Genomic DNA, 21,358 nt, shown 5'->3' on the forward strand with positions numbered 1-21,358 from the left:
AAGGTTGAGCGAACAATTTCAATCTAATTTCAGTTTGTCTGAAATCTGGAAATCTGTTTGCAAACTCATCACGCAGCTTTTGTACACTGGTTCCATATTTGGTGCAATCCAGATTAGGAAATTCCAGTTTCCTGGTTGCAAGACATGTAAAATGGGTCAATATGGCTCTTCTCAACTGAACCTGGAAAAGTTCCAATTTCTTCTCAAAAGCACAAATATGCTCAAACAACTTATTCACAAGTTGACTTTTCCCTTGTAGTTTTAAGTTTAAATCAGACAGATGTTGTGTAATGTCTGTGAGGAATGCTAAGTCATTCAGCCAGTTCTCATTGCTCAAGAAGTCCACATTCTGACGTTTGCTCTCCATGAAGAACTTAATCTCCTCTCGCAGATTCCAGAATCTCTTCAAAGTAGCAGCTCTACTAAGCCAACGTACAGCAGAGAAGTACAAAACATCTGAATACTCACTGTCCAGCTCATCTAAAAAAGTTTTAAATTGTCGATGATTTAATCCTCGTGTTCGAATATAATTTACGCATTGGACGACATTTTTCATGACTTCTGCAAAATCCAGAACTTTGGTCACAAGCTCTTTTGGTGAATAATGCAATGGCTTACAACTACGTCTTGTGCTCCAATTGCAGTTAGAAATTTCTTGGTGAATCCATTTGTCCTACCTGTCATGGAAGGAGCATCATCTGTTGTAACACCACATAATTTATAAGGATTCAGTTCAAACTTTTCTACAACCTTAAGCACTTGTTCACAAATATCCTGTCCTGTGGTTGTGGAGGAAAGGCTTGCCATATCTAAAAACTCTTCGAAAACATCAAAGCCTGCAGTAACAGCTCTGATGAAAATGACAAGTTGGGATGTGTCATTGATATCAGTGCTTTCATCCAAAGCCAGACTGAAAGCTTCACACGAATTCAATCTCTCTTTCAAAGTTTCTTTGATGTCCTCTGAAAGATCTTTTGTCCTGCGTGAGACAGTAAAGCGGGAAAGGCTAGTTTGCTCCACCAAATATTTTTTCTCTGGACATGCATATTCTGTGAATATTGTTAAACAATTTTAATAAATTCTCCATCACTGAAAGGCTTTCCTTTTCTGCCATACATTCACAAAGCTTAAAACTCAGTTTTGTCACCAGTTCTGAATTTTTCTTGAAAGTGGTAAAACACCTTGTTGCTTTTCAATGGATGTTTTAAATGTTCAATTTTGTCCTTTCGTGCCTGACCAACAATTTCATCAAACTGGGAGGAGTGCTTAGTTGCGTAATGTCGCTTAATATTGTACTCTTTCATGACTGCAATTGTAGTTTGACAGACGAGGCAGACAACACCTTGATTATGTGGGACAACAAGATATTTTGTGCACCATTCACTGTTGAATAACCTTCCCTCATCATCAATTTTTCGTTTCTTAACTGCTGACATTTTACTAGCCCTGAAATCAAAACAAAAATTATTCTCACGAAAATAGCAAAGTAGAAAAGAACATAGAATTTATTTACACATGGAACCTCTTATGGACAGAAACACATGTTTCTAAATTGGCATCCCGATCATAGCCTTCCGGTACTTAAATTAATTGAGAATAGCAAAATACAGTGTGACCTCGCCTATTCGCGGTTCGCCATTCGCGGCCCCGCATATTCGCGGGTTATGCGCGTACTGCGTTTTGTAGGTCACAGAGACTGAAAGGGCTTTTCGAGGAGATTTCTGTTGTATTTACTCAATCAAGCCGTTTTATCAATTGTCGTCTTCACCAAACAAGATTGACTGCTATTGGCTGACTGCCTCAGCTTCCCCAACAACGCAAACGGCAAAGCACAGCCCGGTAACGCACGGTACAATTTAGTGAAATACATAACAGTATGCAATATTGCTACATTATTACTGCATCAATGAGTATAAGTATCATTAGTGTTTGGGAAGCATTTCATATAGTATATAATCGCATACATATACGTTTTAAAACTGCATCCAATATTCGCGGTTTTTCGCTATTCGCGGGAGGGTAAAGAACGTAACCCCCGCGAATAACGAGGTCACACTGTACATAGAATCAGATGCACCTGAAAGCAAAAATTTTAATAAATTCAGTAAAGTCACAACAATATGCTAAATAATAATCAATTTACCTTCAATCTCTTGTAGTAACTGTAAAAGGTAATAAAATTTTCACCAATAATGAATGACGGACAGCAGAGATAAGGGAAAATTGTCGCCAGCGGGCGAAGGCGAGGTTCAGGACATGACGTTGAGTCGTAGACAATAGTGCTAGTGCACGTCACCTATTCATGCCCTAAAGAGGCCGACCAATCGAATTCGGCCTGCTCCTCTCTAACAAAGATAATTTTAGAAGTTTGTCGAGTCGAAGCCTGGGAATCCCGTAGGATCGATGCTTTTAAAAATATTCCATTTGCGTTGGATTACAGATCAGGCCACATGGTTAGATTACAACAACTAGGGCCACACTAAATGGCTTGGCGGGCCGGGTTGTGGCCCGCGGGCCGCCTGTTGCACACCCCTGATTTAGATGATTCCACAAGCAACACCTAAATGTAATTGAGTTAAAATTAACATAAAATAGATGCTGTGAATAGAAGCTACACTACAAACAATATTAGTGTATACAATATTGACATTGTGATAAAATTTGCGTTAAATTTTTTGACATGCTGTGATTTCCAGATTCTAATCCACGCCGTATAAATGTAACAATTCTGAAAATGCAAGTTTTATTATAACTGCAATAAATACACCGCTGGCCAAATTCTTAAGGCCAATGAACATAAAGAAAAAAATATGCATTTAGCTTTGTTAGACTCAACTACTAATTTAAGTAGAGCTTCGAAAGATGAAAATAAAAAAAAAACTTTTTTTAGCATTTAACATGGAAAATGTAAACACTATGAAATTATCCTAAATACTAGGGGGTCAAAAGTTCAAGACCATACTAAAACGAAGCGTTAATCGGTAAACACGTAACGAAATTTAGTCATTTGTGTTCAAGCATTAGCATTGTAAACATCTCTCACTGACATCTCCTGTGTTACATTGGGTAAAAACATAGCAAAAAAAGTTGACAGAGTTTGAACGTGGCAGAATTGTTAAGCTGCAAAAGCAAGGTCTCTCTCAACGTGCCATCGTTGGTGAGATTGGTCTTAGTAAAACTGCTGTTGCAAATTTCTTAAAAAGACCCTGAGGGATATGGAACGAGAATTTCAAGTGGTCGGCCCAAGAAAATTTCAACGGCGTTGAGAGAGACGATTCGACGGGTTGTCCGGCAAGACACCAGCCGATCGTCGAACTAGATTAAGGCCCTTACAGACGCAGAATGCAGCTCAAAAACAATAAGACGGCATCTATGAGAGAAAGGCTTTAAAAGCGTAAACGTCTTCAAAGGCCACACCTCCTTCTACACCACAAAACAGCTCAGCTACACTTTGCTGAGAAGCACCAAACATGCGACTTAAAAAAGTGAACAAAGGTTTTGTTCTCTGATGAGAAAAAATTAACCTGGATGGTCCAGATGGCTTCCAACGTTACTGGCACGATAAGAATAACCTACCGAAGACATTTTCTACACGACACAGTGGAGAAGGTTTCATCATGATCTAGGGTGCTTTCTCCTTCCTTGGAACAATGGAGCTTCAGGTTATACAGGGGCGTCAAACAGAAGCTGGCTACATTGGCATGTTAGAGAGAGCATCGTTATTGACTAAAGGCCCTCGCTTGTGTGAAAATGACTGGATCTTTCAGTAGGACAACGCTACAATCCACAATGCCCGCAGAACAAAGAACTTTTTAATGGCGAATAACGTGATTCTTTTGGACTATCCAGCATGCTCTCCCGAACTGAACCCCATTAAAAATGTTTGGGAGTCGATGGCAAGAGAAGTCTATAGAAATGAACGTTAATTCCAAACAATGTATGATCTTCGTGAAGCCATCTTCACCACTTGGAATAACATTCCAGCCAGCCTTCTGCAAACGCTTATATCGACCATACCAAAGCAAATGTTTGAAGTTATTTGTAATGACGGCCGTGCAACTTATTACTGAGATATCTTGTTGGGCATTTCCTACCCTGTTTAGGATTTCTTTTTGGTATAGTCTTAAACTTGTGACCAGCTAGTATTTAGGATAATTTCATAGTGTTCACATTTTTTCTACTGAATTCTATTTTTTTTCCCTTTTCTTATTTTCATCTTTCGAAGCTCTACTCAAATAAGTTGTTGAGTCTAACAACGCAAAATGCATATTTTGTCTCTACGTTTATTAGCCTTAAGATTTTGTTCATTAGTGTATGTTCTTGGAATTTTGAACAAAATTTGAGTGAACCAATATTAGACTGATTTACAAAACGTCACTTTTTAAATATAAGTGCTCCTTTCATCATTCATGCTTCTAACAATGGTTTGAAATATATCATTTATTTTATTATACTACATGTATATGATGATGTTAACCAAGCTAACAAAATCTCGTTTCATTTTTTATGGAAGTCTTCGAAATCCAACCAATAGACGATTGTTTATATGGCTTCCAGTCATCAATATTTTGTCTAATACGCATTTCAAAACTGCAGGCTATTAATATTACTTCAATTCTATCACATTTCTCATTATTATTTTGGCAACAACGAATTAAAACAAAACTTCTAAACCCACTGATGTCAGACTTTTATATTACGAAATATGATTGTCTACATCTTCAATGAGAAACCACACATCACACTTGTTACCTCTAAGGTATTAGCAAGCATTTTAATCAACCCATCATATCATATAATATTTGTAAATATATGAAATTTATGTTAGAGCTTAACCACAAAATCTAACGTTTCAATAAACTTGCTGAATAAATCTGCAGACGACATCTAAGTTTGAAATTTAATCACCACACACATTTTAAACCACGACAGGATATGAACCTCTGACTTACGACGATATTCACTCATGTTTCTCTGTTATCACTATCTAGCTTCCAACTTCAAACACATTACCTTTCCCTATATCCTTCCCTCTCATCAGTATTTTGCGTATAAAATCTGATACGGATTTTTAACTTCTCCATTTTTACTCCTGCATCTGCTAATACAAGCACCTCGTTTTGTTGTATTTATTCTCTCTCGTCCTTCAATTAATTTACCTTCAGTATCACTTCTTATGACTCTTATGGAGCAATCGAATCTTCCACTACTAACAATTATTCTGTTTGTTTCTTCTCGATGCTCCCAATATTTCTCTTTTTCTGAATTTTCTCTCCTTATGACGTTAAACCGATATTTTATCTCCTGCGTTGTCCCATGTCTTCAACTTAAGTTGTTATTTTTGAAGGAAGTACCACTTAATCAAGTTTGGTTTCATATTCTTCCCTACAAAGTAGAATACCAGTATGTTTGTTCTTCCGATTTGAAACAGTAAACACATTATTTTAAAGCAGTCATTAGTGAAATTCACTCTTCTGAAAAAGTTCTATCATTTTCAAATTAAAGAATTACTCTTTCTTTCCAAAATAAAAACTCCTTAACCTTTCTGTAAAATAAAAATACATAAAAACAACTTTCACCAAAACATAAAAAAAATTTAAGAGAAGAAAACTGGTTAATGTTTACACATTTAGTCTACTTCTTAAAAGTTGAAGTACAAGTTATTTACTGATATTGTTATATTAGTTTTAGTGCTAAAAATCTCTGAATTCAACAACAAAATCTGCTTTCAAACCAATGGTACTACAATATATTTAAATTAATCAATGATCAAAGAAAGAAAGATGTCCTTTAAGAGTTACGGAACCAGTTCTTTACTTTCAAATTAAATATCCAATCACTTTATGGTTGGTCCAATCATGACCTTTTAATAACACTGACAAATAGATTGAGGACATTAATGTTTCGCACAACCCTTTTTAACAACAGCGAGACACAACATTAAGAAATAAAATCTGACAACTAATTAAAATGTTTTGTCCTCACAAATTCAGTAATCAACCTAATTAAAACTAGAACTTCCTAAAAAAAACAAGGTACTATTTAAAACAAGGATTAGTACACATCTTCGTCTTGGTTATGCAACTTTCCAACAAGAATATTATTACGGACTCTCAGAAAACAAACATTTTTGAGACATGCATATGTAAATAATGTTCCAACGACTATTATGACACTGCTGCATTTCCTAATCAACAGGCTCCGGCATGGTTAAGTGTGTTAAGGCGTGCGACTCATAATCTGAGGGTCGCGGGTTCGCATCCCCATCACGCCAAACATGTTTACCCTTTCAGCCGTGGGGGCGTTATAATGTGACGGTCAAACCCACTATTCGTTGGTAATAAAGTAGCCCAAGAGTTGGCGGTGGGTGGTGATGACTAACTGCCTTCCCTCTAGCCTTACACTACTAAATTAGAGACGGCTAACACAGATAGCCCTCGAGTAGCTTTGTGCAAAATTCAAAACAAACCTAATCAACAATGTTCCAAGTTCATTTTTAACATTATAAATATTTTTGATAAATCGTCTCCGACGCTAAAATAAGGATATTTAGTACAAGTTTCAATTTTTGCTCCTCTCTAACAAACTAAATTAATCCGAAGTTTTTGAATTGTGCAGAAAAGAAAATATGTTTCTTATTTTCAATAAGTACCATAATATAAATAAACGTCCTCTTGGTCACTTCCCGTAAACAGAGAACAACGAGTTCGAATTATATAAAAGTTATTAACAAAACACCTCAAATGATATGGTTTGCTATATTTCTGTATAATACTTTAACCTGAAGAAAAAAGAACTCTTGTAATACTGAAGTCATACAAAATCTCAATATAAATGCAAGTGGTATAGATGGTTCAACTTCCTTTTTTAAAAACGTAGATTAGCTCACAGAAGTTTGTCTCAACTCAATGATACAAACTACCAAAAAAACCCAGTAAGAAAAATCCAACCCCTCAAATTACGAAAACCATTAAACTTTTAAGAAATGCTGTTTTAACTTAATGGAATCAATCAATCAAGCAGTCACGACACAAGGATATTTTTCTTCTTACCCAAAATGCATAAACTTGATAACGGTGGCTTCACTATTATCTCTAACGCAAATATGACGAATGAAAGTATATTTGATTAGAATGATCGTCACATAAAAAATAAATGTTTTTAAACCTTCAGTTGTACATCACAAAAACAATTCAATTGCTAAATCAATTTGAAAATATAAGCATTAATCGTCTTATACCTTCCAATTCTCTTTGTATATACTGGATCTTTCTTTTTGTATGTTAATATTGCACATGATGAAAGACTTAACGAGTAAGTTAAGTAACACTAGTCTGTCCGACAACCCAGTCGTTATTCATATCGCCAGATTAGTCTTAATGCTAAACACTTTTAATCTCAACAACAAATGCTACTTTCAAGTCACAGGTTAGTGCCGCAAAGTTTTTCTTTTTGTTATGATAGATTTATTTGTAAAACACACCTGAAATTCTTCAAATTCAATTCCTAGATATTACTTTAATACCCTAAGACAGATTATTCCGAACTGGCTTACGTAAGAAACTTATGGACTTACCACAATCTAACAGAATCAAAGATGTCATACGGATAACACTGAACGAAATTTTTACCATCCTTCACGACCTCAAATTAAAATTCACCTTTTATTAAAATAGTTACAAAACATGCTAACAAGCACTTAGAAACTTAATTCAGAGAAGCCATGAACTGACGTAAATTGATAATTAAGTAGAGAAACATTAACTGGGTTGTTTTTTAAAGTCTTACGAGACAAATTCTAGCTGTACCTTTTTTTGTTATAACCTTGAACTCAAGAATCTTCTCGCATTGTTTAAAATATTTAATCTTCTATAAAATAATACAAAATTAAAATATATTTGCCCAAACTCACCATTATATCTTCTTGACAAAACTAAAGATCTCTTGTGCATACGGAAAAGTTAAATACACATCTTACTTTAGTGAAAATCACTCTTTCAATATAACCCAATATGTCAAATCTGCGAACTTATGGGATCTACCAGTACTTTTTCTGATAATCTAACCAAATATTTCATAAACAAGGACATCAGCTAGTCCGCCACCACCATTATCTATCCTATAAAATGCAAGTGCGCGATATACCAAAACTATACTTAGAAAGAAGATAGTTCAGTAACCATATGCCTTCCATCAGAACCAGAACATAACATAGTTGCCATACACTTCAATCAATCTTATCATCTTATTGTAATTGCTTCTTCCCGTTAAGTATATACAATGATTTCAAATTTAAATCAGAAAAGAAAATTAAAAGTGGCATACTGGATAGCCACTTTGGATGCTGTTAATCCTAGAATCATCAATCACGATTCTGACATCACGTATATCCGCTTTTCGTACATGTAGTTCTGATACTAAGTAAGTGCACTCAGTCTCTCTATATACACGTTTTATCTTTATCTTTGTTATATTTAATGCTTAACAGTCTTGCGTATTTTAATTCTTTCAGTCCTCATTTATCTGTCAAGCTACTTAATGACCTTTTGCTATTAGTTTGTAAATTGTGCTTGGTTTCAATGTTATATCCGTTTGAGTATCCGTCATAGGTTTGTATTTTTTATTCCACTTTTGTTTATTATTCTTCTATTTATTTTATTAGTTTCACTTCTTTTGTTACTCTTTAATAGGCCATGTGGTTAGAGCGGTCGACCAGAAATCTGAGAATCCCAGGTTTGAATACCCGTCACACCAACAAACTCGCCCTTTCATGCGTGAGAAAGTTATAATTGACAAAAAATCGCATTATTCGTTGAGAAATGGTGGCTTAAGAGTTGGCGATGGATAGTGATGACTATCTGCATTCACTCTAATCTTAAACTGCTAAATTAGGGACGGCTGAAAGGGCGAACATGTTTGGTGCGACGGGGATTCGAACCCGCAACCTTCAGATTACGAGTCTAACGCCTTAATTCACCTGGCCATGCCGTGTATCCTCGCTCGGGTTATGTATCTGTCGATTGATAGTTCGTAGCACATTGATGCAAAAATGTCCTCCCTACTTTGAGCTTGCAGATTTACTACAAAAGTGGCGGTTAACTTCCACTAGTCAAATAGACAAGAAAAGCCCAAGAGTTGGCCTTTTAGTTTCTTATTATACCATTGTTGTTCTCCTATGTCCTTTTCTTAAGATTAATACAGGTTAAACTATACATAAATACAAGTCACCATAGTGTAGCAGTCAAGTTGTATATTAAGCCTCAAAGTACTTGATGGCTCAATTATTAAACTGTTAATCTAAAACCTATTGGATAAAATACACCATTTTTATTACTAATAATAATGAGTATCATAAACTGGAGGAGAACATAAATAATCTTGAATAAAACATTAATATGTCACAGATAATATATTTATGAACCTGCTTTACATACGCGCATTTTCTGTCATTTTTCATTCAACTCTAAATATTTAATGTTTATACCCAATCTCTCGTCAAGATAATGTTTCTCATCAGCTGAAAAGCTAACGTATTTCTCTTATTTAGATTACTGAAATTGTTATCCTGTGTAAAGCTTTCTTCATTTTTATCGCCTTCTTTAACTTGAATTTATTATGCTTCACTGGTTCTCGCATCGAAAGTACTTTTGAATTTTTAAGGAATGAAAGTGAAAAATTATCGTTAAATCTCAACTCTCATGATTCTGTTCAAAAACTAGTTGAAACTTATATTCTACATTATTGTTTCAAGCTAGGATACAATACCTGAAAGAAAGGTTTATTTTATAATTTTCAATACTTCAATTTTCTCTCTCTTTTTTAAATTACACTACATGTATTTAACATTAACATTTGATAAGAAACAGCTACCTACTTATATCAAGAATAATACATATAAATAATTAATTATACCTTTCTTAGAATCTTACCGCATTGTTTCATCAACTGAGTACCTTTTCTAATTTGTTTGCTTTTTGAATTTCTCGCAGAGATACACGAAGACTATCTGCGCTAGCCAACCCTAATTTAGCAGTGCAGGACTAGAGAGAAGGCAGCTAGTCATCACCATTCATCGCTAATTCTTGGACTACTCTTTTACCATCGAATAGTTGAATTGAAAGTCACATTATATCGCCCCCACCGCTAAAAGAACGAGCATTTTTTGTGTGACGGGTATTCGAACCAGCGACTGTTGAATTACAATTAGAGTTCTTTGTTTGAAATTAAGCGCAAAGCTACACCATGGGCTCTCTGTGCTCTGCCCACCAAGCTGATAAACCAGGTTTCTAGTGGTGTAAGTCCGCAAACATACTACTGTGCTACTGAGGGAAGGAACATTTTCTAGTAACGACAAAGTTGGCCAGCTTGGAATATATTGGTTACGCCTAAATCTAAATAAAAAACAAGCAATTTATACAATAGAAATTTACCATTACACAAGTAAAATTAATAAAACCTTTAATTTTAAATATTCCAAGTTACAATGTTAATGAAAGTAGCATCAAGTAAATAATATAGTATACTTCACTTTGGGAAAATTAGCTGCTAGCCACAAGTGTTGTTGACCAAACCAACATCAGTAAAACCACGTACTAATAAAACTTTCCACAATCCTACCTAACATGATCAATAAAAACCAAATAAAAGGTTGGGTTCGGGTTGGGTTTGTTTTTTGTTTTTTTCGTGCTCGCCGTTCCTAATTTGAAATTATAGACTAGATGGAAGGCAGCTGATGAGCACCACCTACTGGCAACTGGAGAGTAACCCTAATTAAATACAGTGATTTAAAGGTTAAAATTACTAAAGGGCTAGATAAAATATGCAGTGCTAAAAACATTTATTTATAGGTCTAATGTCGATATATTATGCCTCAGCCGGCCTGTTGAGCTCTGCATTGAGTGAAACGCATCGTCAGCAATTGGTATAGCGAAGAAGGTGTGGTTTAAATACTATTATTATAATAATTTTGAATTCTTGTAAATAATATATTGGAAAAAATATAGAATAGGTCTAATACACTAATGTCTTGTGATAAATATAATAAATAATAATAACAACACTTAGAAGAGAAAGCTACAGTAATCATACATATGTAAAGTAATTAGAAAAACTAATGTAATTTAACTAGCGATATAATGTTATACTACAAAATTAGACGTTAAGCCATGAAGAGATAAAACTAAAGGTCGGAAAATAATATGTTAAATGGTTTGTTATAATCTTAAACAATTTCCAAATAAATTAAATAGTAGCCATAGGAGTTTTGAAGAAAAACTAGTGATATTCTGTGAAACTTCAAAACTCATAATTAGTGGTAAAACTGTTGTTGAATTTGTAGTGAAACTGAATAAATTTTAGTCTAAAATTTAATAGAATATTGTGATAAATGCGCGTGAGCTTATAACTATTGTTCAAGAAGTCATCTAATGCCAAACAAATTACATTGTATTTAATAATTTGTGAGTAATAAACATAGAAATATAACTTATTTTGAATATCTCTATTTAGAAATGGAAATGTTATAACTTGTTAGTTGAATGTGTTCGTTCACTGAAACCTTTAAAATGCTACTGTTTCCTCATGTGTGCTTTGATTTAGCGAAATATATTTTATTTTATTCAGCTCAGGTGGATAAACTTATTCGACTGTGTCAAGAAATACCAAAATAGAATTACAATTTTTAACTATAAAAATATTTTATATGTTCACCTATTAGTTTCCTGAAACTACATTTAATTGTGTGTTTTTAATAACAATCTCGAAAATGACCTATTATATGTTTAACTGAAACTATAAAGATTCAAGAGCAATCTAAGAAACATCACTTTTATAGCACGAGTGTTTAGAAGTTACGTATACCACGTAGAGGATATAATCTTTATGAAACATGATAAATATAAAAATAAATTATGATAAAAATAACAAAGAATAATTAAAGAGTGATTTGTTTATTTTGAATTCCATACAAAACTACACGAGGGTTATCTGCGACGACCTTTCTTAATCTAACAGTGTAAGACTAGAGGAAAGGTAGATAGTCATCACCACCCACCGCCAACTCTTGGGCTACTCTTTTACCAACAAATAGTAAGATTACAGCCACATTATAACTCCTCACGGCTGCAAAAGCAAGCACGTTTGGTCTGACGAGCATTCGAACACGCGAACTGCAGGTAACGACTTGGACGCACAAACCACTTGGCCATATTGGGCCCTCTTGTAAATTAGTCTTAATATCATAAAATCAACAACGTGTATTTTATTGCACAAACAATAAAACTTTTACATTTAACGCTTCTATTGACATCTTACACTGGTCACGCTGTTTCTCATTGTAATTAATATTATAATAAATTGTTTTTATTGGTGATCTTTATATATATGTAAACAGGCCAATGTCCGTCTACAAACAAAAGTCTTCTCACAATTTAAATACAGTTTGGATAAAATTTCACACGGTTTTTCAACATTATAAGTGTGGGACTTTTACGAAGTTTCATTTCAATTGGGTCTTTTAAACAAAAGTTTATATACTGCATGTGTCCACTTTTTGTTTAAGAAATAATTTAAGAATAATTTATGTGGCACTAAAATGAGAAATGTTATAAAATAGACAGTTGCTAAAATTTAAAAAGTACTTTGTTTTATACCATTTTTTGTAATTCTCTTTCTTAAAGGAGAAATGGTACTTTTTTTCTTCTTGTCCCCCGCTGGTACAGCGATAAGTCTACAGATTTACAACGCTAAAATCAGGGGTTTCGAGTCTCCTCGGTAGAATCAGGAGATAGCCCGATGTGGCTTTGCTATAAGGAAAAATACACACACACACACTCTTTCCTTCTTAATAAAGTATATTAGTTTTGTACATTTCTTATTGTTAACGAAATCAGATCTTTCAATTTTTGAAATCATATAAAGTACGTTTAATGCAGAATTTTAAAGTGAGTTTTCCTAGTGGAGATTCATTGTCATATTTTAGAAGAAAAACGACTTTTTCTGGTGAAGAGTCTAAGAGTACGCCACGAACTGAATTATTCTAAGACTGAAGAAATCGCAAGTCTTTCATATGGAATTCGTTGCATTTCAGGAATTTTACAGCAACTTAATCATCGTAAGTTACAGATTTTTTTATACTTAAGTATAAGTATAATGTAATCAGAAACATCGAAGACATGCTAAACATTACTAAATGGAAAAATTACAGATCACGAAGAAAGTGTAAATTTTGATGTAAGTTACAGAAACAAAGAGCAGTAATTAAACTTCTTCTCTAACTTATGCGGTAAAATACAGTGGTAAAAGAAAGCGAAACAAACTCGAAATATAAAAGCATGTCATATTACTTGCTGAGCTGCAGTTAGTAGAAGTAAGGAGTTTTGCGGACAATGAACATTAGCCTCATATATATATATACACACATAAAAACAAATCGACAATTACTAAGGATCACATCTGAAGGATCACATCATACGTGCTTTTGAAATAATTTAAACTGCAAGGTAAACGTACAGCTCAATAGCAACAGTCAAATAAAAAACAAGTAATAAAACTACCCTTAGATCAACTATACAAAGCGTGAGTACTATAGGAATGTATTTACACTGTTTGCTTGTTTTGTGTTTTTAAACAAGAAATATATACAGCAAAATATTATTTTTAATATTAATTAACTCTTTCGTGTAGTTACTTTTAGTGATTTATTTATCTAATTATGTATTTAATATATGTATTTTTTAATTCCAAAACACACTTTAACTTTTCCAAATAAGTTTAATTTTGAAAAAGAACCATAAACGGATTTAAACAGAATTCTATCAGAGTTATGGCATATAATTCAATTTCAATTTTATTTTGAAAATAGTAAGAAAAGTAATGGTCTTTGTGAAACAGAATATAATAAATTATGATTGCCTACATGAAAAAATGCTTCCTGTGGTCTTTCAGTTTGCTTAAGTGACAGCTTTAGAAAAATAACTAATGGAACTTTTGTAGAAGATATTATTGGTGATGCCTATCGTAATATGATTTATCTTATCTGTGATTTCCTTAGCTTAAGATCTGACGTTTCAGCAATGTAATCTTCAGATAATTTCCTTGCGTGTTCTATAGCTTTGTCATTTCTGAAATAGGAAGTGTTACTTCGTGAAAAGAAATTGAGAAAATTTGTCAAATTAGATCGAAGTTACTTCAAATGTTCTGAATTGCCGTATTTACGATAGATATCTATTTTAAAGAACTTACTTCGTTTAAAGGTTTTAGCCGTTTGTAATGCAATTTTATCAGCTCTCATTTGTCTATAAATTAAATATTAAAGTTTTTGTTTCAAAGTATTTATTTCATAGTAAGAAACCTTTATCCAGTTTTAACTATTGCACTTTTAATAAAAGTCGATATTTGAAATGAAAGAATTATTAAATATAAAGTTCAGTGCGCAGTAATAAATCTTGTTAGTTGACATGCACGTATATCTCTGAAATGTAAGGATGCTTTGGAAAAATATCTAATCATTCGCTTTGCTTCTCAGAAAATAGAGCTGAACATTAAGGGCCGTGATATCATGCAGAACGTACTAATTTGTTTTTAAGACTAGATTTATGTGCTACTGGGAATAACTAAACTAGCTACTAGGAACGAAAATTGAAATATCTGAAAATCTATTGTTGTAATCATTGCTTGCTTTTTGTGGTTGTAAGAAACACTTTTTATAGTCTGTGAAACTAAGAGCAGGGCAAATACGAACGCCCCCCCCCAGTGATATGTTATTTTATTGCAGTATTTCGCAGCAAACTGGACATCACTAGCTATATGTAAAAGAAAAAGAAAATATTAGTAAAGAATATTAAATTAATCTTAGAACATTTGAGTAACAAAAACCTGCCTTTTCACAAAACAAACGCCCTTTTGATGGCTATAAATAGCAAACAAAATAAATAAAAAATAAAACAATTGCTACACAATTTTCTTTAGTGGGGCGTCACCTTAAAGTCAATGCGTTCATTTAAATATTAAAAAATTCAATATTTCAAATAATAAACGTCAAGTTGACATTTAACTCACATATATATCTAGTTTTGAAAAGCAATGAACTGCGTATTTACCAAAGCCTATGGCAACTGTGTTCCTACAGCGAACCCTAATATAGTGAGCAATGAATGTCAAGTTTGTTAATCTTTCAGGGCTTAACTCGTAAGATCTCGAGAGCGTTGTTTGCTAGTATGACACATATGACACTGTAAGTTGACATAAAAGTATATATTAAGTTTTAAAATATAAAAAAACAATTCAGGTAATATTAAGTATTAGTTAAAAGAAAAATAGTGAAATATAATTACATTGAATCTTCTTTGTTTGTTATTTTTGTTGTTAAGTAAAAAATTACACAATGGGCTATCCATGCTGTGTCTAAAAATTTGTAGCTCTTAAAACAGAGTCGTTTTGAGCACTTATCTAAGTAACAATTTATAAAGCAATAAATTTATATCCGTCGAACCCAAAGACAAGACCAACTCTAAGAGTCTTTACTCTATTTGCATAAAAGTTATTTTTTTATTTAAATCTTTGAACAATAATTAATATTAACTATAATAAAACAAACTGAAAAACACCTTGCCTATCTTAATGTAAAAAATAACTACAAGCTACGAAAGGGGAAACAGGATAAATAATATTGCTATAAATTAAATACTTTAGTAACAGCATGCTCATTGAACTCAAGTTTTAGGATAATGAACCAAAATGACAAATAACACTTTTGTTCGTCTTTTGAGAAGCTGGTAGGAAATATACTTGAATGTCAGTTTACCTTAATTACTTGCAAAGACCAGACTTGACTTGTTATGATAATTAAAACAAAAGTTTGTTAAAGGATGGCTATCATTGATATTGATAGCCTACGTGCTTAAACATCAATATCATCATCTAAGTGCCAAAACCAGACCACATTTGCTATGATTATTCAAAGACAATATCAGTAAAATAAAACTTATGTTCAGTAGTAACAATGTCTTTCATAATTAAACACGTATGCAATTCAACGACTTTCTTTCATAAAAACGGGGTTTCTGTGATGAGAACTGAATGTACTTCCGTAGGTTTCGCCGAAAAAAAATTGTTTCAAGAATAAATGAAACCAAAGTTAAGAATATAAAATATATCGCATTCTTGTGTTTGGGGCCCGGCATGGCCAAGCGTGTTAAGGCGTACGACTTAATCTGAGGGTCGCGAGTTCGCATCCCTGTCGCGCCAAACATGCTCGCCTTCCTAGCCATGGGGGCGTTATAATGTTACGGTCAATCCCACTATTCGTTGGTAAAAGAGTAGCCCAAGAGTTGGCGGTGAGTGGTGATGACTAGCTGCCTTCCCTCTAGTCTTACACTGCTAAATTAGGGACGGCTAGCACAGATAGCCCTCGAGTAGCTTTGTGCGAAATTAAAAAAAACAAAAAACAATTCTTGTGTTTGAAGCATATGTCACGCTGCGTTGCAGCTTACACAGTATATAATTCTTCTCGTGATTCATGGCATGCGGACCTTTTACTCACGTCACGACAGTACAAATCGTAACGTTAAGCATCGCTTATGTGATGCCATTACAGTGTCTACTGTCTGACGGACAGACAACTGTTGTATTGTGATGCAAGTGGCTAAAAGTGGGAAATTATGTAAATCTAGACTGTATCATGAAAATGTGTTTATTACTTATACACATATATATGTGTGCTCTCACTACTATAATGTATATTGATTTACATTTATATCCAGTTTTTGTTTATTCTCTACGAAATGTATTATGAAGAGGTTATTAACAAGTTTATAGATAACGGGCGGTTGTTAGGTCATGATCTTGGCAAGAAAAATGCTGTGCTTCTTGTAACTAAGTCTTGCCGAGGACTTTGATGAGCTTCTGTATTTCGGGTTTCTTTTCAATGGATCTTGCGCCACAACTTGTTGGGCAAGTCTGTCTCTTTACTCATTTTTCTTTCTATAGCTTACGTCCTGCCCCGTAGTGTCACAGCAATATGTCTGAGGACTCACACCTCTAGAAACCGGGTTTCGATACCCGTTGTGGACAAAGCACAGATAAACAATTGTATAGCTTTGCGCTTAATTCCAAACAAACAAAAATAAGATCTTGCATCCTGAAGTTTTATTTTCTTTCTCAAAGGTTCAGATTTTCTCCGTAATAAGTTGCGTTTCCGTTAGGTAATTTTTGGCAACAGGATTTGCAATGTTTGTGACCAGTTTATACTCATGTTGAAGAAACAAATAATGCTAATGTAACCTATGAAGTTTGAGTTACTATGAAATTACTGCAAATATGTAAGCAACGAACTCCGCACATTATTTCATTGAGAATAATAAATATGCAAACCTAAGGTACATTTTTAGAAAGGAAAAAAGTACTGTTCTCCATCGAGAAAGCCTGGGTTTGCTTGGAATTAAGCACAAAGCTACATTATGGGCTAACTGTGCTCTGCCCATCACGGGTATCATCACGGTGTGTGTCCGCAGACATACCGCTATGCCACTGGGGATTATTAGGGACGAGTTTATAAAAGAAAAATATATAAAAAATAAGGTACTATTGTTTTTTTAAATTTTAACGAGGGTCTGTTTTATAACATTTTTTATTTTGGTGCAATATAAACTGTCTTTGTTTTAATTCTTAAAACGTGTGTGTGTTCTTATAGCAAAGCCACATCGGTCTATCTGCTGAGTTAATCGAGAGGAATCGAACCCCTGATATTAGCGACTTACCTTCGACTTACCGCTGTACCAGAGGGAGGGACTTAAAAAATGGACACGTGCGCTAGATAAACTTTTTTATAAGAGCCTCAATTGTAAGGAAACTTTTTTTTAGAAACTTCCCATTATTATGTTTATAAACAAGGGAAGTTTCGTCCAAATCAGACTTAAACTATGGTGAGGGGGAAATATGAGGGCAGATAAACATTAGCTTCACTTATAAAAATAAATGTATACAAGAAGGTAGATATTTTAGAGCGGTTTGTGTTACATCCATAAATGTAGTTTTACTACTACTTTCTCATTGATTCACAAGATATCAGGTGATCAATCTCAGAACTGTCTTATTATATTTAGCATCTCAGTATAGCAAGTTATTAAAGGTTTATGTAAATGTAATTGAACAACGTACATTTAGTATTTTTTGCAATATTTTATATTTTTTCGCATAGACGGATACATTTGCTTGACGAGTAGTAAAATAATATTTAAATCGAACTTAACCACAATACTGATTTCTTTAGAACCCAAAAATCAACAAACATTCCAAGAAAGATCACTTAAATAACGTACAACTGTTTTGTATCTGTTTTGGTGCTATACAAAATACTTTACATAATATAGAATATTTTCAAAATAATATGATTTATTATGTATTTAGAGTCTATACACATTGGCAAAATAATGCCATAGTTTATTCTTTACGTTATTGTAAATTTTCACAAGTTGATTATTTTGTGTTTCAATGAGCTAAATCTCCTTTTTTGTTGTTGTTGCTGCTTTGTGCTTAGAAATTTGCATCGAACGCCACTGATATGTCGAAAGAAAATACAAGACTTTAAGTCAATTACTAAAGTTTAATTATCCACAATGCAGTTTCCTCAAACTTAATGTGGATAGTGGCCTTCCGCAAAGTGTTTCAACTAATTTGAAATTGAAGAAGCAAGAGATACTACTACAACAGTTAAACTCTATTATGTTTGCAGAATACTTCAAGGCAAAAAGGTAACAAACTGCCTTTTACACACTAAGAGATATTTACCTTATTTGCAGAGAATGTTGGAATTTCGTCACCAAAAATTAATCTAATCACTGAGATATGGCCACGAGGTAACGTCTTTCAAGCACAAAACCAAATCGAATTTTGTTGAACGAGAGTCTAAAAGCAACAGCAACCAAACCCGATGGGCGAATTTTATTGGATGAATGATTTTCTACATTACATCAAGAACGTGTTTATCAAATACCCTCAAAACATATCGGTTGGGCATTTCTTGCTTCTATTCTGTCGAGAGCTATTAACGTTACCCACACTGCACTTTTTTTTTTCCAGAATTAATCAGCCATCCACTAGAGTTTCTTTCTCTTGCTTTTCGTTCTTGATGCCCGAGTGATCGTTCTTTCGTAGCTCTCGAGTGTTTAAAGAGGTATCTATTATTGCATTTGTTTCCAAATACATCTCCATAAAAAAAATAGGAACTTAAAGTTTGCAAGTGATTTTCAGTATATTACTGTAATTTATTACATTGGATAGACATAGTCTTGTTTGTTTATTTTTAATAAGCACAAAATTATACAATACCCTGTCTGTGCTGTTCCAATCATAGATATCGAAACTCAGTTTTTAACGTTAAAATCTTTAAGACTTTCCCTAAGACACTGGCGTGGGACAAAACTGTTGAGTAGAGATTGGAATATTGTTTTTCGACTTTCGCGTTTTGTCATATTAAAGTGTAAAAAGAAGACAAGAAACATCTTATTTAAAATAACGTAGAAAATATATAGTGTTATTTTCTCTTTGTAACTAGTATGACCTAACGGTTAAGGCACATGATTTTCTATTTGATGTTCTTAGCAGCAGTGGAGCATTATTATATGATGAACATCTCCACTATGTATTCGTAAAGAGCAGACTAAGAGACGAATGTTAAAGGTGATTACTGGTTGTCTTCCATCTGGCCTATCACTTCAAAATTAAGGACGGAAAACTCAGACATCCATCGAATATCTCCAAGCAAGATTTCACAAACACACACAAAAAATCCGCCAGCTTTGGTTCAGTGGTTTGGTTGCGATTTTTATTTTCTGTGACACCGTTTTGATTTCTATATGAATTACTAATAAATAACTTCTGGTTTAATCCCATCTATTGATTTTTAAAGTTGTATATAGGCACTTCGAAAATAAAACTACTTCCACGGTTTCATGCTACTAATGTAATCAATGTGTTCAACAGTATTGATACACACATATTGCTAACCAGTAATAATTCATCTATACTGCTGTTTTTTTCTTTCTCTTGTCTAGAGACAAGTTTTGAACTGCATTTGTATGTGTACTTTCACAGGGTTCAAAAGATTCAGTGAAAAGAAAGTTGATTTTCCTCAATTCGTGTATTATCTTGTCTGTCTACTGACCACTTAGTTATCAGTTAACTGTTTGTTTTTTTAATTTCGCGCAAATCCACACGAGGTCTTTCTGCGCTAGCCGTCCCTAATTTAACAGTTTTAGATGAGAATGAAGTCAGCTAGTCATCACCCCCCTACCATTAACTCTTGGGCTTTTCTTTTACCAACGAATATGGGGATTGACCGAAAATTATAACGCCTTCATGGCTGAAAGGTCGAACATGTTTAGTATGATGGGGATTCGAATTCGCGACTCTCAGATTACCAGTTAACTGTCGGGGGCATATGTTACCACGCCGACTGTTAATGTTTTATCGAATACATTTGTAGCTTTTGAAGTGTATCTACATGCACCGATGTAGCTAAAGAACTCAAATTTTTGTGCAATCTCTGCCTTGACGATACACGCAATGCAGAGAGATTAATTTTATACAACCCTAAGTTCGAATTACCTGAATAATTTCCTTAGGTAATTAAATGATACTAATTATTTCACCCTTTTTTGCTCTTCCTGAAGAAATACGTTAACATCATTTAAATTTCGTGGTTTTGATACAAAATAAAATAAAGTATACTTCATAAGCCGATTGAAAAACAATTAATTGATTTTAGTAATAAAAGAGAATTAGAAACATTTAAAAATACTGAAAATAAAATTCCAGATACATTAACTACTAAATAATGTGTGGAAAGAGAAAAAACACAAAATAATTCAAGTTTTGATATGTCATTATACAAGCCAAAGATAATGCTTTTTTTTACGGGTTTATTCTACGGAACAAAACTGCGTTGGACTCTCTGTGTCAACCCTAAAGTATGAAATACTGGATTTTAGCGATCTACTTTCTTAAACTTACCATTGTCCCACTGGAGGACCTCGATAAAGTATTTTTTTTAGGTTAAAGTAATCAGACATTTATACTTATTATAAGACAAAAACAAACTAACGAGTATTACAGATTTAATGTCACCAATAGTTCTATCTTTAGTGAAAACTGTCTTACAATTTTAATGTGGGTTTAAATGAATTGTACATTTACACATCAATATTTAGTATGAATGTTTAGTGAAAGTTTAGAAATTATCTGAAAGTATAAATATGCAAATTAGAAGAGTAAAATTATTGTGATTCATATTTGGTTTTTCAGTGAGCTGGTTAGTTTGGTTGCTTATATTTTGTGCTTGGATTTTAAACGAATGGTTATT

This window comes from Tachypleus tridentatus, chromosome 11 (genome assembly GCF_004210375.1).
Source record: "Tachypleus tridentatus isolate NWPU-2018 chromosome 11, ASM421037v1, whole genome shotgun sequence".
Taxonomy (NCBI): Eukaryota; Metazoa; Arthropoda; class Merostomata; order Xiphosura; family Limulidae; genus Tachypleus; species Tachypleus tridentatus.